At 36.9% G+C, this 26176-nt stretch overlaps 1 protein-coding gene across 1 annotated transcript in view; it reads left to right on the top strand.

Moving 5' to 3' along the window:
• The window catches only part of CHRM2 (cholinergic receptor muscarinic 2), a 357636-nt gene that overhangs the window by 174286 nt on the left and 157174 nt on the right, over positions 1 to 26176 (top strand). The window contains exon 3 of the mRNA XM_073899253.1: positions 2039 to 2107. The gene's annotated coding sequence lies outside the window, so the exon portion shown is untranslated. The remainder of the gene's footprint in view (positions 1 to 2038; positions 2108 to 26176) is intronic.

Genomic DNA, 26176 nt, shown 5'->3' on the forward strand with positions numbered 1-26176 from the left:
CCTGTCACACATTGAGGTCTTTCATCCATTTTGAGTTTATCTTTGTGTATGGTGTTAGAGAATGGTCGAGTTTCATTCTTCTGCATGTGCTTGTCCAGTTTTCCCAGCACCATTTATGAAGAGACTGTCTTTTTTCCATTGCATATTTTTTCCTGCTTTGTCAAAGATTCTTTGACCATAGAGTTGAGGGTCCATATCTGGGCTCTCTATTCTGTTCCATTGGTCTATATGTCTGTTTTTGTGCTAGTACCATGCTGTCTTGGTGATCACTGCTTTGTAATATAGCTTGAAATCAGGCAACGTGATGCCCCGAGCTTTGTTTTTCTTTTTCAACATTTCCTTGGTGATTCAGGGTCTTTTCTGATTCCATACAAATTTTAGGATTGTTTGTTCCAGCACTTTGAAAAATGTCATTGGAACTTTGATTGGGATGGCATTGAAGGTATAGATTGCTCTGGGTAGCATAGACATTTATAATCCATCTATGAAAAACCCACAGCAAATATCATCTTCAGTGGGGAAAAGCTGAGAGCCTTTCCCTTAAGATCAGGAACACGCCAAGGATGCCCACTCTCGCCACTATTGTTCAACATAGTACTAGAAGTCCTAGCAACAGCAATCAGACAACAAAAAGAAATAAAAGGTATTCAAATTGGCAAAGAAGAAGTCAAACTCTCTTTTTTCACAGATGACATGATACTTTATGTGGAAAACCCAAAAGACTCCACCCCCAAATTACTAGAACTCACATAGCAATTCAGTAATGTGGCAGGATACAAAATTAATGCACAGAAATCAGTTGCTTTCTTATACACTAACAATGCAACTATAGAGAGAGAAATTAGAGAATCAGTTCCATTTACAGTAAGCACCAAAAACCACAAGATACCTCGGAATAAACCTAACCAAAGAGGTAAAGGATCTATACTCTAGGAACTATAGAACACTCATGAAAGAAACTGAAGAAGACACAAAAAGATGGAAAAACATTCCATGCTCATGGATCGGAAGAATAAACATTGTTAAGATAGTAGCTTTTAAAAGTTTATTTTGAATTCCCAGAAACTTTATGAAGTCAAGGACCACTACTCATACATATTATGTAAACCATGAAGATTATATCATGATTGATTGCCACTTGGAGAAATATATTTATAATTAATCTTGCACATTTCCTTGTGAACAACCTGTTTGGAAGTGGTAAGATCATAAGGCCAAACAGATACATGTTTTGGGTATCTTTCTTTTGTCTTATAACTAAATTAAGACAGAATCTTAACAGGTTGGAGGCAGAATCTTTGTTCTTTCTGAGCCTAGACTAGAACTCCTATCTTATAATCCCCAACTAAGTGCTCTTTCTACTATATTCTATGAATTGTTAGTTGTCTTTTTTGGATACCCTCATTGATGATACAAGAAAACAGTTGTGTCTTTAATCTACTGTTCTGTTTCAGCATGTGTCCTATTCAAAAGAAATGACGATCTAATATCCAAAAAGGACTGCTTTGAAATTCTAGTTGGAGTTCCAATGAAAATCCTCCCTGGAGTTCCATTGCCACACCATGCAATATTCTTAACTCTTCTTTTTACCTATCTGTCTCCCCAAAGCTCTTCTAAGTAGAGATGGTCAATTGTGCCATCTCTCACTTTAATCATCCTCCACTTTAATATCCAGTACACAAGGACTTTTGTATTTCTTGTCACTCCTCTCTTTGCCTTATGGTTTTTTCTTCTATATAGAGTTCCTGTGGCCTTCCCAGTGCAAATCAGTGCAGTCAGTCTACCCCTACGCCAGTTTGTACAAGGTCAGGAACGAGTGCATGATGAGAAAGGCACTGTTTTGCATCGTTTTGCTTTTGCAAAGGGAAGAAAAGGCTATGAATGCTCAACATTTGTGCCTTTTCCTTTCACATATCTTTCTGACAATTCCTTTTCACAAAATGAGGCGAAGTATACATATATACCTAAATTATGATTTTGTATTTTATTTGACATTTTTCTGTCTCTAAGTCTCTTCTTTCATCTCTTTATTCCTCAGTATCTACACTTAACAATGAGGAGACCTTGTATGAAGAAAGGAAGGCCTGAAAGAGTTCTGTAGAACAAGGTAAGATATAGATTCATACATCAGTGAATATGATTATATATTTGAGTTTCTGTGTCTCCATTCTCAATTCTGTTTATTCCTGTGTAGCTGTATCTATGCCCAGGAAGTAACAGGGTGGATGAGGACTGTAACAACAGTCACTCTGTTTATGTTTATACAAATATTTATGTTTATACAAATACTAGAGCCATTTTGTGATATTACTGAATGTAGCAAAGACAGACATAATCTATTCGAATGTATCATTTGAGATAGACATGAAAGAAAAGATTAATGCACTAAGAATGATTGGTTATATTGTTCAGCCACATGTCTGTTATTTTACATATCAGGAAATCTTCCATTACATAAACTTTTTTTAAAATTCGGAGTTCAGAATATTACTGTTAATTATACTATTTCATGTGGTATTTAACTAAATAAATGACCATAAAAATTTCGCCCATATTACTAGCTGTTTTTAAGTAGGACAGTGATAAGATGAGGACTATGTTTCTTTCCCCCTGTGACTGCTCTGATACACACGGGGAAGAAGTGATACTGTGTGACTTCTGAATCTAGGACTTCAAGGGAATATGGTTTTCTCCTGGCTTTCTCTTGTTACATACATCTTTGGATCCTGCGGGCTCCAAAGAAGTCTCGCTATCCTGAAACCGCGATGCCAGAGAGACCATTTGGAGAGATTGCAAACTGAGATCCTCAACCACTGTCCTCACTTTTGAGTTTTCCCAGCTCAAGTATCAGGCAAGAGGGATAACACTTCAAATGACCTTGGCCTCAGCCACCATATGTAGAAATTAAACAAAATACTCTTAACCAGTGAACCAAGGAAGAACTCACAAGGGAAATTAGAAAATACCTCGAGACAAAGGAAACAGAAATATAAAATACCATTTATGGACTGCAGCTAAGGCAGTGCTCAGGAGGAAGTGTATAGCTGATGATGCCTACATTGAAAAAGAAGAGAGAGATAAAATCAATAACCTAACTCTGTACCTTGGGGAAGTGGGAAAAGAAAGGAAAAGCTACTTTCAAAACTAGCAGAAGAAGGAAATGATGAAGATTAGAGCTGGGATAAATGAACAGAACATAGAAAGATGACATAGAAAATTAATAAAACCGAAAGTTGAATCTTTGAAAAGACCAACAAATTAATGCCACTGAATTGTACAATTAACAGTGGTTAAAACGGCTTATTTTATGTTATATATATTTTAGCACAATAAAATAAAATTTAAAACATCAAGTGTGGAATGCAGTTAATGTAGCCTCCTCTACACTAGAAGATCACAGTAATTCTTGTTTCTGCTCAACTGGTTATCAGGATAGAAGTGACTGTATTTTCTTAAAGGTAAATAAGTGTATATAGGCACTCATAAAACATCAGTATGCTTGGAAAAAAGTGAAATGTGCAAGAAAGTAGAACAGAGTTACATAGGAATAAGATGAGAAAAGAGTCAAAGTGGAGGCCTTCACCTTATCCAGAAGAATGAACACTTCCTTGAGTCAGTCGCATAGGCTGAGAAATTGGGTAGAAATAACGGAGTAGAAGGGGCGCCTGGGTGGCTCAGATGGTTAAGCATCTGCCTTCGGCTCAGGTTGTGATCTCAGGGTCCTGGGATTGAGCCCTGCATCAGGCTCCCTGCTCAGTGGGGTGTCTGCTTCTCCCTCTCCCACCCCCTTGCTTGTGTTCCCTCTCTCGCTGTCTCTCTCTCTTGTCAAATAAATAAATAAAATCTTTAAAAAAAAAGAAATACGGAGTAATTACTAAGGTCTAGAAAAGGAAATTTGACTGAAATCCCTTGATACACTAAGGAAAGTACAAATGAGTGGCCTTCTATAAAGAATGAAGGAGTAGATGTGGTGATTAAATTGAAATGAAAAAGTTTGGAATAATAGGAAGTCAACAAGCAATAAATTGGATTGCTCAGTATCAGCAAGAGTCTAGTTGAGGTTAGATAACATGACTTTTGCCTCAAATTTAATTGACAAATTAATTTTTTAAAAATGCTTGGGTAGCTACTCTCTACCAGGAAATTGGGTGCTTAAGTATTCAAAGTTGCATAAGATAGTCTTCACCTCCAAGGGGAAGAGGGTGAGGAGATATATTTAAGGACCTTTCTACACCAGTAATTATCAAAATTTAATGAGCATTAGAAATTACCCCAAAGGCTTATGAAAACAGAGAGCTCGTGCCATTCTCAGAGTTTCTCATTCAGTTGGTTTGGAGTGGAGCCCAAGAATTTGCATTTCTAACAAATTCCCCGGGGCTGTTGCTTGGATGAAGCACTGCTCTACAAACACCGTAAGAAGTTGCTCCTACTGGTGATGTTCAAACTCTTCTTTCCTCCATATTCTCTGTCATGTTCCTCTGCTATGTTCCTCTCTCCCTCACTGGACCACTGCTTGTCTTATCTGCTTAAATACAACGTCAGCTCCTCTTCACTGCTGGCCTCTGTGTGGATCATTGCACCTGCTTGAGTCAGGAAAGCAAGTATTTTTCTCATTTGAGAAATAAAGCTGCTATAAATTTTAAGTGGTTTTCCCATAGTTGCGTACCCGATTATTGACACGGCTGGAGTTTAGAGTTCGCTTATTACTCAGCTTCATGCCTTTGTCAGTACAATACAGATGTAGTCTTAATCATCCAAAGCTCTGGGAAGGGGCAGACATCACAGAAAAGGAGTAACTGAGACGTGGAAATGGGCTTTTGCGACCCTGCTCTGATTTTCTTCTCTTTGGAAGATAATAAATTATGACAATTTAGGGCAGATGGAAGATGCCTCAGAAATCAGGCAGACTTCTGGATTAGGAAGGTGTCTGACTAGCATTCCATGACTTGGTCTCTCTGAGATTTCAATAAAGTACCTACGCAGACCTAAAATAAACAGAAAACCTGTAACATCGAAGACTGAAAGCAAAAACAAGTTACTAGTAGAATCTGAGAAGAATTAACTTTAACTTAAGACCTATAAACTGCAGTAAAAAAAACAAAAAACAAAAAAAACACGCAAAGCATTCATCTCCAGTTTATATTGACAGAAGTGCTGCTCAAGAGAAAATCTCCCTGGCATAAAGGACTGCATGGGGTGCCTCTTCCCATCTCTGCTGTCTTCCATCGAAATAACAAGTCCCAGGAATTGTACCAACCAGAGACCCAGGCAGTGGGCCCTCTGCTGCCTTCTTGGCTCACTTGAGTCTTAATCCTATCCCACAATGTGTATGCTTCCATCACTGCCTCTCCCCACATCCTCTCCAAAAGGACAGTTTGCAGTATTGGGACCCAGGTAAGTGTTCAAGTGGACAGGCGTTGAAGTTTGCAGCAGAAAGGATAGATGGGGATCAGGACTGGAGAAGCTGTGCAAGAAGTGCTCCTTTGGACGTTGTGGCAAGACAAGTTTCTAGAAACAAAAACCACAACTAGCTTTAGATCATTCACAAAAACACTCTTCACAGTAAAAAGAGCAGACAGCATGTGATGGTTAATTTTTTTTTAATAATTTTTTATTGTTATGTTAATCACCATACATTACATCATTAGTTTTTGATGTAGTGTTCCATGATTCATTGTTTGTGCATAACACTCAGTGCTCCATGCAGAACGTGCCCTCTTTAATACCCATCACCAGGCTAACCCATCCCCCCACCCCCTCCCCTCTAGAACCCTCAGTTTGTTTTTCAGAGTCCATCGTCTCTCATGGTTCGTCTCCCCCTCCGACTTACTCCCCTTCATTCTTCCCCTCCTGCTATCTTCTTCTTTTTTTTTTTTTCTTAACATATATTGCATTATTTGTTTCAGAAGTACAGATCCGTGATTCATCAGTCTTTTACAATTCACAGCGCTCACCATAGCACATACCCTCCCCAATGTCTGTGGTTAATTTGATGTGTCATCCTGATTGAGCTTGGGGGCCACCAGCTAGCTGGTAAAACATTACTTCTGGGTGTGTCTGTGAGGGTGTTTCCAGAGGAGATTAGCCTTTGAATCTGTAGACTGAGTAGTGGAGATTGGCCCTCCCCCCAGTGAGCAGGCATCATTTAATACCTTCAGGGCCTGAACAAAACTGGGATATCCATCTCCTGACCTTTGTCATGGAAAACTCCTGGCTTCTGGATTCTAGGACTTACACTAGTGCCGCGCCTCTCAGGCCTTAGGCCTTGGACTGGGAATTGAACCCTAGGCTTCCCCAGTTCTCAGGCCTTCCGACTTGTAGTTAAATGTACCACCAGCTCTCCTGGTTCTCCAGCTTGCTTATGGCCTATCAGCAGACATAGTGGGACTTAGCCTGCACAATAGTGTGAGCCTGTTCCCACCATAACTCTCCACTGTGTCTCTCTGCGTATATGCTCTTGGAGAACCCAGACTAATGCACACCAGGTCCAGGATACTCTGTTTCAGAATAGTTTTCACCCCAGTAAAATTTGACTAGGCTGTGTATTCATCTAGTTTGATATCTGCCACGAGGATTATAACAACAATTAAGGTCCAGTGATAATAATTAAGAAGAAGCTTTATCTTTATTTTCATCTTTATCTCTCTCAATAAACATTATGCTTTGCTAGAAGGTAGGTTTTATTTCAAGGAAAACTAATAGAGTAGATTACAGTATCTGTAGCCTAAGAGGAAACTAGTATGCAAAGTTAACGTACTTTTGAGGAAGTATTTCAGAAAAAAACAGACATAAAATTTACAATGCATTAGTTCTTGTGTTCTCAGTAAAATATAAGGATTATGTGACCTCTAAGATATGAAAAATGAACAAAGAATTGATAAGACTACAATTTGAGATGAGGAAAAGCTCTGAGAGGCAAATATAAATAAAAAGCTGATGAAAATGATATAGTAGCTTATAATAAAATTAAAAATAAAAGGGCAGAATAAAATATGTATGAGAACAAATAAGGATAAAGAGGCACTACAGAAAATTAAATTAGTGATGAGCAAGATGAACTTGAGATATTCCTTAAGGAAATGCAGAGGAAATGGAGGAGATGAAACATACTAAAAAGTTGAAATACTTCCACCCCCTTGGCAGTATGACCAACTAGGTACTCTGAGAACTTCACCCCACTTCCCTGAAATAGAATTTTATTTTGAATAAGATGTATTTTAAAAATGTATTTCTGGGTTCACAATTCTACCCAGCCCTTAAAGAGTAGGGGGATTTTTTGAGAAATGATAAGCAACAGAAAGTCCACGAGAAGGTGTGTGCTGAGGATAATTGCCTGTTGTAGCAGCATTACTTAATCATCAGGAGACTGAGCCTTGAGCCAGCAGAAAGTACAGGTTTAAGCCCAAGTTCCTGCACTGAGCCCAGACATCCCACGTGCTAGACTCTGGCTCCTGGAAGAGGCAGAAAAAAACTTTCCCTGGAGGAGAATCATCCTGAATTGAGACCCACAGGAGTTCCACAGATCTGAATCAAACAATGATTTTCAATAAAAGATCTAAAATGCTCAGAGACAGAACATCATAAGTAAGAATCAGCAAAAATAACAAACAAAAGATATAGATGCCAAGAACTGAAGATAATGTAATTATCAGATATAAATTATGAACTAGTGATATGTGAAACAGGTAAAGAAATTAAGGGCAGGAACAAAAATTGCAAATGAGAATAATAAAGCAGCTTTTTTTTTTTTAAGTGGAACTTCACAAAATGAAATATAATTGTGAAATCTAAAACTCAATTGTGATTTGAACATCAGACACATGCACATATACTCCTAAGAGATTAAAATTTTTTAAATAATTCTATATATCATGATAAAATAAATAGCAATAAAGGTAAGAAGATCTTAAAAGCAGGCAAAGAGAAATGATAGACTTAAAAAGAATGCAAGTAGACAGCAGACTCAAAAGCAACATGACAGTGAATTAATATACTCATAATATTTAAAGAAAATTACTGTCAAGTTACAGTTGCATACCTAACAAAATAACCTTTTAAGAACAAAGGAAAAGTAAAGACATTTTAAGTGAAATGAAAACAAGAGTTTGTCAAGTAATGGAACTTTTACACATCAATCAGTAAAGAAAACAGTCCAACAGAAAAATGGGCCAAACCATGAATAGACTTTTTATAGAGAGGAACACACAAATGGTATATAAACATGCAAAAAGATACTCAAAAGTACTATCAGAGATATGTAAATTAAGAGCACAATGAGATATAATTTTAAAACAAATTGACAAAAATTGTAACTTAAGAAAATGTCAAAAGAGGTATATATCTGCTTGATTTTTTTTTATAAACCAATAATGGCAGTATAAATCTGTGAAAGCAAAAAAAAAAATCTGTGAAAGCAGATTGAGAACAGTTTGGTATTACTTTATAAACATGAATATTCACATTACCTATAACCTAGCTATTAAGTCTCTTACACAAAACTCTAGAGAAACGCTTGAAAGTGCATTAGAGAACACATGTACAAAATGTTCATTGCAGCTTTAATCTTAAAAACAAAAACTAGAATCAGTATACTTCATCTATTGTCAAGAGAATGGGTAAATAAAAATTGTATACCACACAATGGACTATTATACAGCAATGAAAAGCAATTATAGTTACATGTAACATGAAGAATTTGAGAAACATTCTGTTAAATGGTTGGGGAAAAATAAAGGTCTCAGAAACCTATAAATAGGTTGATACCATTTTTATAACTTAAAATTAAGCAAAATTAGTCAATGAACTGTCATGAATATGGATGTCTATACATATATGTATGATATATTAAAGCTATTTTAAAATGCAGAGGGATGACAAAAACAAAACGATACTGGCTCCTACTTGAAGGTAGATCCACGAAGGAATAAGCAGGAAGTGCACAGGCTGAATTGAGATTGCCGTGTGGGTGATGTTTTAGTTGTGGAGTGGCATGATAAGATTGCTAGTCTTTTGTGTTGTGCTTTATAAATTACATTCATGTTACCTATAGTTTTTTTTTCTTTTTTTTGCATGGCAACTATTATATTAAAATATAAAAAATAAATATGAAAAAGAACAGTTGACAAATCTGTTTCATTTTAGGTATAAATTACTGATAATTGACTTCCTAAAGAACTGAAAATAAATGGAAGAGAATAGAAAATAGAAATAGAAAAGAAAAAAAAATCCAGAGCTGAAGAAAACCTGAGTCTGCTAAAATCATTGGTAATAACATATTTTAATATTTTTTAAATGTCCCCCTGTAAAGAATCATGGAAATTTGGAACCCCCCCAATAAAACAAAAACAAAATTAACAAAAATAAAAGATTACTTACAAGCAAAGAATTAGATTCTGGACAGAGCACAACTTCTATTTATTTATGAGTTGATATAAAGTGAGGGAGAAAGGGTTACATGTCTAGCCTAACACTCCATGGAAGTAAAATGAATTGAGTGAGGAGCATACAGGTGCTAATGAAGGAAGAAGGAAAAAGCAGGCTGACTTCAGATTTATCCTCTTCAATGAAGCAAATTTTTTTAACATAATTAAAACGTTAATAGTGGAAAATGGAAGCAAATCAAATGACCAGTGATAGGAAAATTGTTAGATTTAGCCAAATCCATACCAGAAATATTATCTATGCCCTAAAAATAAGATTACAACCTGACCAGTGCTCCTCAAAACAGTCAGTCATCAAGAACAAGGAATGTCTGAGAAACTCTTCAGCCTCAAGAAGAACCTTAATGCCAAGCAAGAATGGAAGATGTGAAACAAGATTTTCAGACGTAATTGTTTATTTCAACACTATTCATAATAGTGAGAATATGAAGCAATCTGAGTAGTAATAAAATAGTCTTAAATTTTTTGATACATGCATACTATGTAAGCACTCTTCAGCTATCATTAATCAAGTTTTATGACATCAATTAAATGAGATAAGAACATATCAAATAAAGAAGCACGTTGCAAAACAATATACAGTATAATTTCTGCTGATCAGTCTGCTCTGAGAATATCTGATATGCCTATTTAAAGGTTTCTTTTTTTCCCACTTAAGTCACCATGGTGACCTGGATACAAAAGGTAAAGACCATAGTGGCCATTTGACCTAACTAAGCTCTGTCCTAGCCAGTGGCCTAGGATATAGTTGGGCACAAATTTGGGCTACTCAAAAAGAAAGGAAACTATCTGGAACAACTGGATTCACTCTATTAGACATATGGTGTTTTTAAATAAAGAGTTGAGCAATTTTTAGTAGATATGGAGGTAAAAAATAAAAAAACACCTAGAAAACAGTCTTGATGTGGAAAATACCCAAGTCATATTAGTGATCATTCTAGATCATGAAGCCACAAAATTTAACTACTGAGTCCTGTTGGATAGACCTGCTTTAGAGTCTGGATGACTTTGCCATCCACAATCTATATTCCTGTCTCCATAAGGACAAATTGCATTAGTATTCTTGAGTATACCTGCAAGATGTTGCTTTTTTCCATATATATCCTTATGCTAAAGCCTACGTTACCTGAAGATATTTTGTTCTTTGTAACCAAAGAACCCAACTGGTACAGTATTGTACTGTCCTGATTTTATAATTGTCTGTTTTTGGATAATAAATTTCTGTACACATATCCACACACATATTGAAGATGAACTAAAATGAAATATACCAAAATCTTAACAAATGTTTATTCAAATGTGTATTGAGTGGTACTGTGTGCCTCACAGCATCCACAGCAGGGGGATATAGCAGTGAGAACTGAACACCTGCCTCCCTAGTGCTTGCATTACCGTAGGATTCTGACAGTAATTGTCCGAATGGTGGGGTTATAGGGGACTTTTACTTGTCTTATACTCTTACATATTTCTGAATTTTCTGCAATACACATTCTTATTTATCATATATCAGTGTCTTCTCTGAGCTTCTGATTTCTGCTGCTCAAGGGAAATGCACTGAGAGGAAGCAAAAGCCAGAGAACTAATGTGGTCTTTTTTTTTTTTTTTTTGGTTTTTGTTCGTTTTTGATTTTTTCCTTGGATGGAATCAACAAAGAGAATAGCATCCTGTAAAGAAAAGATTTTATTCCTCTGATAAAAAAGGCAACAGGAATAGTTTAAGGAGAACAACAGCCTGGCTTCTGAATGGTTCACTACATTTTGAGCCCTGTTACAGTCATGCGGTGCTATACATTTATAGAAACTTGGTTTTTTTCAAAGCTTGTCCTTCTGTTGTTTTCCTCAACAACTTTGAGAGGCAGGTAGGGCAAGTACCATTATTTTGAGTCTGTGTAGCCATCTCAGGTTAAGAGAAGTTAAGTCACTGTCCCCTAGTGCACACTCTTAAAAATGGCGTAGCCCAGACTAGAATCTTTGTTTTCTTCGTGTAATTCCCTTTCCACCACACTGCATGCACGTACCTTGTCCTACAACTGGCCTTTTTTACTGTTCATCTTGATTACACTATTGTGGGGAAAATTATAGTTCCATTGTTAGAAATTACATTCTAATGAGTGTTTAGACCTCAGACAGGTTCTCAGAATTATTGAGTTTTGGTAGAATAGAACAAGTAGTTCATTGAAAGGCCAGCCTTCCATGGGATGCAGCAGAATATAACTTCATTCTTTCCTGTCTTTGTTCCTCTAAACCCTCTATGTGGGCTCCATTTTTTGCTTTCATTGCCTTTGAGCAGATCCAATAACTGTCCTACTCTCTTGGACATTAAAAAAAGTCCTCTAGTCTCATTAATCACAAGTGAAGTATCCATTTCCATAATTAAAATGCTGAATCCAATGTAATTACAACTCCAAACTTTATGTTAAATATTCATCCCTCCCTAGTGTGATATTGCTTCAAGCTCGGCAGCCTTCAGTGAAGAAATAGGATGTGCACCCTAACTTCTCCTGCCTTTTGCTCCTCCTCATGCTTCCTTCCTTCCCCCCTATGGAGTATTCTTGCTGGCACCCGGCTGCAGGTGTAAGTGGGGCAATATAGAATAAAATGGGGACATAAAAGATCTTACAGTGCTCTGGTATTGGTGTTCTCTGGGTTTAGTGGATGTTTACAGCTAACTTTCCTGCATGATATTTTATGGATACCTTAGAGATTCTCCATTGGAAATACCTGTTTATATCTCTCTCAGTATAGACAACGGCCCCTCCTCCAGCCAGAGACTGATGTGGCCGCTGGAGACAGTCCCCTCTGAATCTGCAACTCAGCTTATACCTCAGCATCTTTCTGTGGAGATAGCCTGTCCTTAGAAGGGAGCCCTCTTGGATAATGTCCTTTTCAAATGACGTGCAGACCAGTTCCCTTCTACATGGCTCTTCGCCTAGGCTTATCCAATGCAAAGACACATTCTGTCTTGCTGCTTGTGGAAGCTTAGCTGACACCTGTGGAGACTTCTCCTCCTCTCCCACCAATTCCAACCACAACTTTTGCCTCTAAGGTTCCGAGACATGGGACAAAAATCTGTCCCCTCGATTCCTCCAGACTGCAAGGGGAGATACTTCAAACTCCCTGAGTGATCCTCTCAAATCCCCTCTTGCTTGACTAGAACTGAGAATGAAATAAATACCCATTTCCCTTTCTCCATAGGGGGATGAGGGAAGATACCATGACTCAAAATTGGACCCCTAAAAAAATCCTAACAAAAATCGGGACTTCTCCTCTATGCCTAGAGGTAGGTAAGCATCACAGAACTGTTTTTGCACATCACTCTTGCAAATGTGCATAAGTGATCATGGTGTAACTAATGGGCCCCTGTTGTTTTCTTTCTGATTTGGGGGCTGTTATAAAACTTTAACAGACAAAGATCTCTTTTTTCCTGATTTATGAGTTGAACTAAAAACTTAAAGATGTTGCACGTATGGGTTCTAGCTCAGATTTTAGAAACTGTCCCAGGGAAAGCAGTGAACTCAAAGACAAAACTCTCAACAAAACTGAAATATGTTAACCTGGTTCCCTATGCATCAATTTGTCAAGTGACACTAATATTCATAAGTGTGTTTCACTATAATAATGTGAGAATCTTCTAAAACATAAATGTACATCTCTAACCCTTCACACATCACTGACTGCCTCTCCACACATTTGCTTCTTCATTAATTACTATCCATCTAATAACATAATTATAAGCAATCTCTAAACCAGTGGTTCTCAAACCTGGGTGTATTATGGGAGTTTTTAAAATATGACAATACCCAGTCCTCGCCCTAGACAACAATTAAAGCAGAATCTCTGGGGATTGAAACTAGTCCTCAGCAATTTTAAAAGCTCCCCAGCTGACTCTAACATGCATTTAGGGGTGAGAAGTGCAGCTATAAACTGTCGAATTGGAATGCCACTTAGAGTCAATCTACATTCGATCTTTTTATATCCACACTTAAGGAAAGATAAGCTTCTCCTTAAGTGATTCTGGTTCTGCTCTTGACCTCTCCAACCTGGATATGGGGTCATGGTTCAGTAAAAATACATAAGGGCAGATGGACACAAAGAGAAGGAGCCCAGCTACCTGGCTCCTGGTGCTTCTTTTCACCTAGAGATCTGCTTTTGAGCCCTGCAGGAAGAGGGAGGATAGAAACTAGATTATTCTTTCTGAGTTTTTGCTAATGGAATATGTCTTTCATGTCTGAGCCATAAAAAGCATCTACGTGTTGGAGCCAGGTCATAACAACTCGAGAGAGACAGACAACTGCTAAATTTTCAGGAATTGGGGGAACCAGTTGTTGTCACATTGAAATTGACCATGATGGGAATATTTACACTATAAGGATTTTATTTATTTATTCATGAGAGACAGAGGGAGAGAGAGAGGGAGAGAGAGAGAGAGAGAAGCAGAGGGAGAAGCAGGCTCCCAAGGAGCAGGAAGCCCGATGCGGGACTCGATCCCAGGACCCCGGGATCATGACCTGAGCCGAAGGCAGACGCTTAACCATCTGAGCCACCCAGGCGCCCGGGAATATTTACACTATAGAAATCAAATGCTAAAAATCAGGGCTCCCGCCTTAACCTGAGAGAACCACCTGTCACACATTTACCAGCAAAGCACTAGATGTTAGTATTGAAAAGGTGCTTCTCAAACTTTGTTCTTACTTTTGAAGTTTGAGGCAAAGGATAAGAGGCTTTGAAGCTGGAAGTTTCCTTTCCTCAACAAATCTAATAGAAATTACCTCTTCGATAAAATTTTATAGAACTAGAAAAGAGGGAAACTTGAACCATTCTAATAAACTATGTACTTGCTCATGTAGATCTACTAAAGTGTATTTGTCATAATAAAGATAGAAATGTACTGTAGGTGTTTCTCAACTTATTAAAGTTAATTGGTGCCCTTGCAACAGTTCAGCTATACTAATTAGTATCCAACTTCTGTTTTTAAACCTATGCATGAGGAAGCAGTGTTTCTGTTTTTCTAAATGCCATGTTTATTCCTTTAGTTGTTGATGTTGGGATATGTTTAGGTAATTTAAAAAAATTGTTTCAGTAAATTATGGATAAATACCATCTCTCTTTCCCTGTAGAATCAGGATTCATTTTAAGGGGAAAATATTTTATGCAGGATTATATTACTTTGCAAGAACATATCACCATCCCGAACACAAAGTGACACACGATGAAGACTATGCTGGAAGCCCCTAAGATAGCTGTTTTTTTAAAATTTACCATCCCCATATTTTCTCTTCAATCAAATACCCTAAAAACATTATCTTAAATAATAAAAAAAATTACTTATCTTAAATAAACAAATACTCAACAAGACCAAAGAGCTAGCTGGTGTCAGCTGTTTAATGTGTAACTAATGATAACTGTTACACATACCAGTGGCAGATGATAGATAGATAGATAGATAGATAGATAGATAGATAGATAGATAAACAGACGGATAGATATCCTGACCTTGACCTTATTAAACTTGAATGCTATATAACTCCTATGATTTCTCACATCCAGCAAACCTTCAGGCAGCTGCTATGTCCACATCTTTCTGCCCACATCTTCTACTCTGCCTGACAAACCTATGCCTTCTGTCTCTACATGTCCCCTATGTTCAGTTTCCAAAGGACTAGCCAATGATCCCCACTTTACCGGCCCTCTCTTCTCAGCTAGTGCTCTATGGTTCAGAACTCAATTTTTACTGTACCTCCACATCTTTTATTCTACCTTCCAAGCCCAATCAAAATGTATTGTTTCTGTGATCTCATCCCTTCAGGGACTGATACTGTGGCACCTACATTTGTACTTCCTGGAATAGTCAATGTCTAATCCAAAATACCCATCCAAAGACTGAGAATTTCAAACAGAGTCATAGGAGAATGTTGGAGCAATTTGAGGCCAAATTTAACGGCACCCCTAACATTGCATCCAATGTAAAGAAAGGCCTCTTCACCTTTCTCTAAGGAAAATTCTTGGTAAACACATAGCTGGAATGTGGGATATTTGGTAAGATTATCTCTTTTTAGTAAATGTGTTTCTAGTTCATTTAAACTGCATCTGTAGCAGTATATTTTGCTCTTGAGCTTGGCATTTGACTGGAGAGAGAAACTGAGATCATATTAAGTTACCCCACACAGTATCCATTCAGCACATGCATTAAACTGTACTTTGAAACCTCTTTGAGGTTTGGGTCTTGTTTTGTTTTGTTTTGCTTTTTAATTGTACTTTCAGCTGATGTAATATTGTACATCCAATCCCATTTGATTTAGGAAAACTCATTTGTAATATGAGAAAGTTATTAAGATATAGTAAATGAATTAATAAAAACGATGTTGACAACTGTTCTTTGTGATAACTTAAAAATATGCAGGGGGAGCAGACGTTAGCTCTGGTTGGTGCTGATGAGTGATGTTTATTCTCTCTACTTTGTTTCTAAACAGTAACATAAAATGCACACATAAACATCTTTTTTGTTTAACATATGTTTATTGGAGAGAAATTCCTGATCATAGGCACTTCATAATCCATTTAGCTAACAGGACTTATAAAATGAGTCAAAATTATTCATACAGGGGACAAGCCGAGCTTTACAAATCAGGAGAACATTTGTCATTTGAAATTTTTTCCTATCAGCTCATTAATACCTGCTATTCTAACAAAGAACCAGTTATTTCCTTCTCTGTTTAGAGCAACTAATGTCCAGTAACAATCCCACAGAGTCAGATAATAAACACCACATTCATACTGAGGAACAAAGGGTCTCTCCTGAGTGTTAGAAGGAACCGAGTTCCCCTTATTCCGTCCATAGCTCCAAGAAAGAAACATTAGATGCTGTAAGAAATTAAATAGGATTTCCATTCTCAATGAGTTAGTAAACATCCCAAGCAATATTTCAAAATCCTAACCAAGAAAGAGTTAATTTCCCTTTCAAACTATACACTCCCCATTTCCCAATTACCTGGATACAGGTTTTAGTTCCAAACAGCAATCTAACTTATCTTTTCTTTCTTTCTTTCTTTTTTTTTTTTTTGCCTGTGCAACTGCTACCTCATTATCTTTCCAGAACTCATTGCATTGTCTCTCTCTCTTTTAAAAAAAAAAATTAACTATGATGTTCCATCTGCTATCACTGAACTAGTATGTCCCCAAAATGTAAAGTGAGTCCCACTGAGATTTGCCTCAAAGAATCATTTGCCTGATAAACAGTAAATCGCAGAGTGGGTTTTAACTTCTTTCAGTTAGCAACAGCAACAACAACAACAAAAAGGAAGAAGAGAGAGAGAAAGGAAAGGGAGACAAAGACTCACTCAGCTTGCATTGTAGTCATGTCTAAATCCCCTTATTCTTTATCCATTGAGCGAAAGTGGCTTTGAAGGAACCATGAGACTTCACATTGCAAGGCAGAGTAGCCTGAAATTTTTCTGGGGTGGGGGTTCAATAGAGAAGAACATAGGGGAGCTGTCACATTTCTGTTTCTTATTATGAAGCACCTCAGAGTACTTAAAAGCTCCCCCTTTAAAGTGCTTCCCCATACAATATTTATAACTAGGACATTTTGCCTGCCAGTGCACTTGACAGAAAGGGAAGTGCTCCCTCCCCCTTTTGTGGGAAAGCAGTAGAACAGTTTGGGATGCTTCAGTTTTGTAGGAGACTAGATCATTTATTCAACCAGTCTATATGGAATGCCTACTGTATGCTGGAGCCTGTGCTAAGCACTGGGTAAATTAAGGTGTATGTAGTCCTTGACAAGTAAGTTTACTGTCTGAGGGAAATAACAAATATCAATAAATAATCATTCAAGCAAATGCATAATTAGAACTGTGACTTGGACTCTGAAGAAGTAGTAGATGATATATAAGAGCCTATAAAAGGATTCATTTTAATGATGGGTGCCAAAATGAGACTGAGATATGTGATCTGAGATCTGAAGGGTGAGTAAGGGATTACTACAGTTGAATGGGAGTAAAGAGCTTTAATTAAAGCCAGAGGAAAACCTCTGTACCCTGTGCACAAACGCTGTGGTGGGAGGGAGCATCCTAAAGCATTCAGGGCTAGAAGACAGCCATTCTGGCTGAGGCAGGAAGAGTAAACATGACAAGGGTCCATATTTTGCCATGTAGACAAATGTTAAGGAGTTTTTGTAATTTATATTTTGAAATAATTTTGGTTTATAGAAGAGTTTTAAAGATAATACAGAGAGTTCCCATATTCCTTTTGCTCAGGCCTCCCTATTATTGACATCTTATATTGCCATGGTATCTTTATCAAAACTAACAAGTTAACATTGGTACAATGTGATTAAACTACAGATGTGTTCAGATTTGACCAGTTTTTCCACTCATGCCCTCTGTCCATTTCAGGGCCTAAATCAGGATGCTATGTTGCTTTTAATCATCGTGTATTCTTAGTATCTTCCAATCTGTGACCATTTCTTAGTTTTTCTTCTTCTTTCACAATACCCTTGAAAGAGTACTGGTCAGTTATCTTGTAGAGTTCCTTTCATTTAGTTTGTCTCATGTTTTCTATAATTGGAATGAGCTTATAGATTTGGGGGAAGCATCCTACAGAGATGAAGTGTCTTTATAATATTTTATCAGGAAGTACATGCTTTCAACAGGACTTCATACTGATGATACTAACTTTGATCATTTTGTTAATGTGTATCTGTGAGATTTGTCTACGATAAAGTTACTATTTTTTCCTTTCCATACTCTATTCATTGAAAGTGAGTCACTATGCCCAGACAAAGGGAGGAGAATGAACCTCCATCTCCTGGGGACATGAATATCGAATAATTTGTGGATATCTATTAGAACCACCACAACAATGAATATGTATTTGTGGAGTATACTTTGAAGCTGTGCAAATATCCTGTGTTTCTTGAAGTTTCACCCACAAACTTTAGTATGCATTAGTGGATCATGCCTGCAGCAGGCACTACTGAGGTGAATTTCTTATTTACTTACTGAAAGTAATCATAACAGCAAGACCCAAAACAGTTCAACATTTGCCTAGATTAACTCAACCCTCCACTAGCAGCAGAAGAAGCATGTGCATCTCAGGCATAAATACAAATTATCTCAGTTCTCCTGTTCTACAAAGTATGCTCAGGAACCAAAAATAAGGTTGTGAAACATCAAAACAATGCAGATAGAAAACTAAACATGATCAAGAGACAAAGTAGTCAACACAATCAGACTCAGAAATGATCAAGATTTTGGAATTTGAGGCAGGCATTTATTTTATTTTTTTTAAAGATTTTATTTATTTATTTGAGAGAGAGAGTGAGAGAGAGAGAGAGAGCACACATGAGAGGGGGGAGGGTCAGAGGGAGAAGCAGACCCCCTACTGAGCAGGGAGCCTAATGCGGGACTCGATCCAGGGACTTCAGGATCATGACCTGAGCCGAAGGCAGTCGCTTAAGCAACTGAGCCACCCAGGCGCCCTGAGGCAGGTATTTAAAATTAACTATGATTAATGTGTTCAAGTCTCTAGTGGAGGAAATTAACAAAATACTGTAATATGAACCATTTCAATAGAGATGGAAACCATAAGGAAAAAGCAAAAGGAAATGCTAAAAATAAAACCACACTAACAGAGATGAAAAGTCACTTTGATAGACTCAGCACTACACTCAAAACAATTAAAAGAAGAATCAGTGATTTTGAAGATTTTTCAACAGAAATTACCCAAATTGAAACACAAATAGGAAAAACAAAAACAGAGCATCTCAATCTGTGAGATAATATCAAATGGTTTAACATACATACAATTCTTCCCCTCTGCCCAAAAGGGACAGAAAGAATATTTGAAGAGATAATCGTTGAGAATTTTCTAAAAATAGCAAAATACATCAAACTATAGACACAGGGAATTTTGAGAATTCCAAGCACAGTAAATTCCAAGGAAATAAAACACTCATATATACACCTAGTAAATACATCATATTTTAATAGCTCAAAACCAGAAATAAGGAGATCTTGTATCTTGAAGATATACACAGAAAATAATGGGACAATTGCAGCAGACTTACTATCGGAAATTTTGCAAGCCCCCCCGCCAAAAGGATTACCATGCTTAATGTGCTAAAAGTAAAATGATATCAGCCTAAAATTTTATTCATAGTGAAAATGCCTTCAATAAGTAAAATAGAACAGAATATTTTTAGGCAAACAAAAATAGAGAATTCATTGCCAGGAGAACTGCCCTACAAGAAATATGTTTAAAAGTGGTCTTGGGGAAGACCAAATGTGATATAAGAATAAAAACTTAGATCTACACAAAGAAATAAAAATTACTAGAAATGATTAATATAAGTGTAAATATCAAAGATTTTTTAAGAAATTTTAATTGCTCTGAAAGATAACTTACTGCCTCCCATATAAATAATAGCAGTATATTTGGGTTGATAACTATGAAGAAATAGTACAGATGACAACAGTGGCATAAAAATAGGAGGGAGCAATCTACTGTAATTTGTAAGATTCTTACACTACATCCCAAGCCATATAATATTATTGGAAGCTAGGTTGTAATTAAAGATGCATATTATAAACCTCAAGGCAACCATTAAATTTTTAAAAGGTATAAATTATAATCCAATAATGGAGATTAAATGGATTCTTATGAATATAAAAGTAATTCAAAATCTCCCAGGGAGGAAAAAAAAAATACAGGAACAAGAAATAAATGGAACACATAGTGTTCTATGTTTGTCAAGTCTGGATGAAAAAATAGTGATATGTAACATAATATGAACATTTAAATATTTGGGAGAAGGTATTTTACATATTTTATATACATAAAAATACTATTTCTGTTTTACATATTTTGCATGTTTATTTCAGTTTTTTAAAGATTTTATTTATGTATTTAACAGAGAGAGAGCACAAGCAGACGGAGTGGCAGGCAGAGGGAGAGGGAGAACCAGGCTCCCCTCTGAGCAGGGAGCCTGACTCAAGGGTGATCCCAGGACTCTGGGATAATGACCTGAGTAAAAGGCAGACACTTAACTGACTGAGCCACCCAGGTACCCCTGTTTATTTCAATTCTTATGTAATTGTTTTATCACGATGTTTATGCTGTGTTATTTATTGAAGAGATTTTTGAAATCATGACCAAGTGGAATTTTGTCTCTTTTATTCTCTCTCTCTCTTTCTCTCTACCTCTTTATCCAGACTCCACACTTCTGTCTCTCACATCAACCATCAGTGGGGACTGTGGTCACGTATACCATGAGGTCGTTACAAAAGCATCACACTTTATTTGTTGATACTGGATTTCATGTCAGTAAATAGAGTGAGACAGTGTTTGGAAAAAATAAATATAATAAGGTAAGTGTAAAACTAAAACAAATTTATTTCTAAAAAATTACTTGTTTTAATATTTATAAGTATAATTAAGAAAGAAGAATACCCCACCATGCCACCAAAAGAGGATAATCAGTCACTATTTTGGTATGGTTTTTCAGACATTTTCCCATGCAATTATAAGCACATGTATACAACACTATAAAAACAAAATCAAATGTACATATTGTGGATTTTTCCCTTTTTTCTGTCATATCATTTTGATTACTATTTTTTACTTATTTCCTTATTTTCCTCGGTCAATTATTATTTTCCATATAATTTTATGATTATTACTGAAAATACTTTTGTGGTAATGTGAAGATACGTTAAAAATGATCCACTCTAGATGTCATTATGTAACATATTCTCATTTATCTGGCTGTTTTTGCTAAGAATTGTATTTGGGAAATTTAGTAGCCCTGCTGTTGTAGGTAACAGAGTTTATTCTTCTTATTGATGAGTAGGAGTCCATTGTTGAATATGCCACGATTTTTTACATTTAGTAGTTTGATAAGCATTTGTGAAAGATGGAGAGGAAAGTGGAAGAAGAGTACTGTTCCTTGGACATTTGTTTGCCAAGCACTGTGCTTAGCAATTTATATGCATTATACCAATTCATCCCCACCAGAAACTTACAAAGTAGGCACTATTATTATCCCGTATTTCCAAGTGAAATAACCGAGGCACAGGACATATAAATGACTTGTCCAACATCATACTGCAAGCAGCTATCATGAACCACCCAGAGTAGGGAATGCCTTTTCCTTCGACAAGTATAAAACTTGTAAAGACAGTAAAGGAAGGCAACGGATCCTGTATTTGAACAGTTACTATACTCATTCAGTACCCCAAGTCTTGACAACCATGAAATATTCCTTCTTCATCTACGTCCAGAAGTGTGTAAAACTGTTTTCTTTAACATTAACCAGCACTGTGGTAACAAATGATTTTTTAAAACATTTCTAACCGCTGTATTTGTAAAATCAAACCTTATATTGATAACAGAAATCATAATTTCAATCTGCAGAGTAAAGCCACATTTTCCAAGCATATCCAAAAGCACTTTGAAGGTATTTAATATCATTTTCATGGTATTGTATTTTCCCTTTCTTCTCTTTTCCTTTTCTCCTTTAACTTCTTGTATCGGGTGCTCCCTGTATTGTACAACTTGGAATTACTGTAAAACTCCACAGGCAGAAGAATCCACAGTCTGTTCAATATTGATATCTAAACTAGGATTGCCAGAGTTAGTAAATAAGAGTACAAGAATACCCGTACAAGAAACTCTAACAAAATTAGAGTTTCAGGTAGACAGTGAAGATTTTTTAAATGGACTTACACCCCTGTGAAATTTTGGAGATAATTTATACAAAAATTTATTTGTTGTTAATCTTCAATTCAGATTTAACTCTTGTCCTGTATCTTATTTGGCAAGTCTAATCTAAACTAAAGCAGTATAGTTTTTGAAGTTTTCTTCCCTGATGAGAGATAATCCTGTGTGTCCCAGACAAGTAGAAACATAAGACATTATCACAAATGTTGCTTACTGGGTTTGTTTGTATAAAAAGAACATCTGAAGTCTACAATTAAAAATGCAATTTCTTCCCTCCTCCAGAAACCCTCCATACCAACCCCCCCTCAAGTAACTTAAGGGGGAAAAAAACCCCACAAAAACACAAAACAAGGCACCAATAGCATGAATAAGGTACCTTAAAATAAACAGGGTCCACTTTTCGTCCAAGGGTGCCCTCACTGAAGTAAGAACTCATAAATATGGGCCAACATTCCTGATATGAATAGAATTAGTTGGGGAGATACCCTTTTCTCTCATTTCTGTTCCACTCCCCTTTCCCACTCTACTGCAATCTTGAAACAGATCTGGAGATAGCAGTTTTGCAGATCCGATGAAATTGCTTGCAAGCAGCTATCATGAACCACCCAGAGTTGGGAATGCCTTTTCCTTCGACAAGTATAAAACTTGTAAAGACAGTAAAGGAAGGCAATTTGAGACTCTTTTACCTTCCTCTTTGGCTTAGAGTTAGGTTAAGGACCTAGTGAGTCCCCAGCTCCCTTCTGTCGCTGGCCCCAAGCCCCGATCGGCCAGAATGATGGTGAGGCTCTCCTGGATGGCATGGGTATTCAAAGTTAGCATGCCGTTCGATGGAGTCTATTTAAAACTTTATTAGGAGCTTGGATTTTTCCTCCCCTATAATTTAGAAGGCAGAACAGAGAGGCAGTTTGCTCTTAAAACAATGCAATTGTGAGCTCCTGAGCTGTTGTCAGCCTGACTTCCCTTCCATGGAAAGTAACTCCCTTGATGTGTGCCAGTGATCTGTGTACCCCTAGATTAAATGAGAGAGGGTTCACATAGCTTTGTGCTTAATTCCGGACCTTGAAAAATGGTAAAGTGACTACAGTGAAAGAAATAGGAGAAAGGATCTAAGCAGCGGGCAGGAGACTTGGGTCTAGTTACCTTTTTCTCAGTCTTGCTTCCCATTAGTTGTATGACCAGGTAAATTGCTTATCATCTCTGAGCTGCAGTATCCTCTTAGGTAAAATACTGAGGCTTGACTAGATTATTATAATGATCCTTTTGAAACTACAGGTTTATACCCTTCTACATTGGTTGTTTGTTTCCCTTGAGATTCTTGTGTTTTGTTCGGTTCTTCCAGCCATGCCACTGCTCGGGCAATAGTCACATATAACAGGGCTCACTGGCTGTCTCACAACTCTTTTAGAAACCTTTATATAACAAACCAGGGCAAGGAATATCAAGGGCTGCCGCCTGAAGGCCCTCTGGGAAAAAAGGTAACAATGCGTAATTCTTAAAAAACAAAAACAACCAAAGCACCGAAGTATAAGTAAGAAAGGGGAAATATATCAGAGGGGAATATTCAAATAATTGGACAAAAAGATGAGTTGGAGGAAAAGAGAGCGGCCGCATTGTAGTGTAGGGTTCGAATGAGATGCTGTTTTTTCCAAGAGGTGGTAAAGATACTACACAGGAAGAAAGTGAAAGAGATTGTCACACGAAGGAAGGAACAAGTTCCGGCTGCAGAAGTAAAACTGTGTTCATTCTTCTGATGAGCAGAAGAGCTATAAACTTTCTCTAAATATTCCTGAGAAAGAAATAAAGCATGTAGATTCACGTATACAACTACCAATTTCTATCCTTGGATTGTTGGGCTATATGACAGAAAGGGAACAGCAAGGCAAGGTAATGAGTGGGGTGGAGTAATTGGGTAGCAGTTCGTATTATGGGATGGAAGAAATTAGTCATGTGGGAGTGGGGATGCAGAGGAAATGATGGGGAAGAAGAGCAGTGATGTGTGTCTATACTCCCTGGGAACTCTGAGAAACAGCAATCTACTCAGAAACTCTTGACAGTGTTGGAGAAAGCCCTGGATGTTGAAACACTTAAGGGAAGATGGAAATTTCTCCAAATTCTTCAGTGACAGAACAGAAAGAATATTCAGTTTGACAGACACTTGAGTTAGACTTCATGGATTTTTTTTTTTCTCTTTGGGCAGCTGATGGGTAGCTCTCCCTCAAGCTGTATAAAGAAGTAGGTTTACCCTGAGCTGCAGAGGCAGCTAGTACCATGAGGCTCAGTCTCTTCTTGAGCTTGCAAGATGCAAGCTTCACAGGAAAAATAGATTATGGAGTTTTTTTTTTCCATTTCCTTTCATCCATGATGCCTATTTATTTTATAAGTTTTTCATTCACCTGGATGTAAAGAATGGGACATACTCTCATCTGATCAACAGAAAGGGAATGGACTGGGCATATGCCTTTGACTCTTACTGGTTGATGTCAAGTGTGGTTCCTGTTTTCTTAATAGAAATTAAAACATGAAGACACAGAGTAGAAAGGAGCCTTAAAATGTGCATGACTAGAGAATGGAGAGGGATAGACAGTGGAATAAATAATGAAGAAGAATACCATGTTTTAAGTAGCAGTGTCTCATAGGTCAGTAGAGGAGATAAATATCCCTAATTCCATGAACGTTTTCAAGTTGGCCTCTTTCAATAAGTCATTGGGTATATAAACTTAACATTCATTCAGTGGGTTCTGCACTCCTGGCTCTACAGAGAAGGACTTTGTCACAGCCACAGCCAGCCCTCTAATTCCATAATGCAAATATCTCTTATTTCTGTGTCATTTAGCTTTAAGAGTTGACAGCTAGACAGACAGTCTGTCATAGAAAGCCAAGCTGTAAGTATTTACTGAATACCTACTCTATGCAAAGTCTGTATTAAAAACTGAGAAGACAAAGGTGGAAAGAAAATCTCTGCTTTAAGTTTTCATTCTAGCTTTAAGGAAAAATATTTAACAAAGCTAATTCATAGCAAAATATGTCAAAGAAGGCTCAGAAAAATATTGGGATAAATGTTGAAAATGGGAAAAAGAAAAATGTACAGAAAAAGAAACATGGCTTAAAAACTGCTGAAGAAATAAATAAGTGTGATGTATGTAAACATATACATATTATAATAACACATTCACATTTTTATCAGTCGAGTTGGTAAAAACTGAAAACATCCAGACTGGGGAGGAAAAATAAATCCTCATATGTACTGCTGGTGAGTTTTGGAGGGAAACTTGTGAAACTTTATTTACCTTTTTAAGTTTATGGACAGTTGACACAACATTTCCTTTTTGATAAGTCTCCTATAAATGTTATGTAAGTATTCTATAGAAGAGCAGAAATCTTCATCATCAAATTGCCTGTCCTAGTGAAACATTGGAACAATCCAAAAGATATATATATATATATATATATATTATATAATCACATACATAATATGATCATTTATGATAATATGTATGTGCATGCCTGTGCATTTGCACACTTTGGGGGGAAAACAAAAGGGAGATAGTGCAAAAGAAGGACTGAATGTGAGCTCTGTGGGGCACCAGCTAGTTCTTTTTCTAGATGTACTAATTACATATGTTATAGGAGATGTGTAGAAAAACCTGGACAGTATTAACTTATTAGTAGTTGTTGCTTTGGGAAGGGGAACTTGAAGGCAAGTTAGTGGTCTTTCCATTTTTTTTTTTTACACATCTCTGCACAGTTTGAATTTTTGCAGCAGTAGGTAGGACTTCTGTAATTTAAAAATCAATAAAAATTGAGAATTATCACAAAGCACCGCATGGTTAATATTGAGGTGAATTGTAGAGATAGTAAAAATGATATAGAGATTCAGAAAAGATAGAATTTCCAGCTGGCTTAATCTTGAGGATTGGTGGCAGGGATCACAGTCAAGTTAGGTCTCAGAGGGTACTGCATTCGAATCCATGCAATCAGCATCGACATCGTCTTAGTTGCCAGCTCACTGCAAGTAGCTGAGCA

Source organism: Callorhinus ursinus, unplaced genomic scaffold (assembly GCF_003265705.2).
Source record: "Callorhinus ursinus isolate GAN/ISIS: 27379988/994484 unplaced genomic scaffold, GSC_fseal_2.0 scaffold12, whole genome shotgun sequence".
Classification (NCBI taxonomy): Eukaryota; Metazoa; Chordata; class Mammalia; order Carnivora; family Otariidae; genus Callorhinus; species Callorhinus ursinus.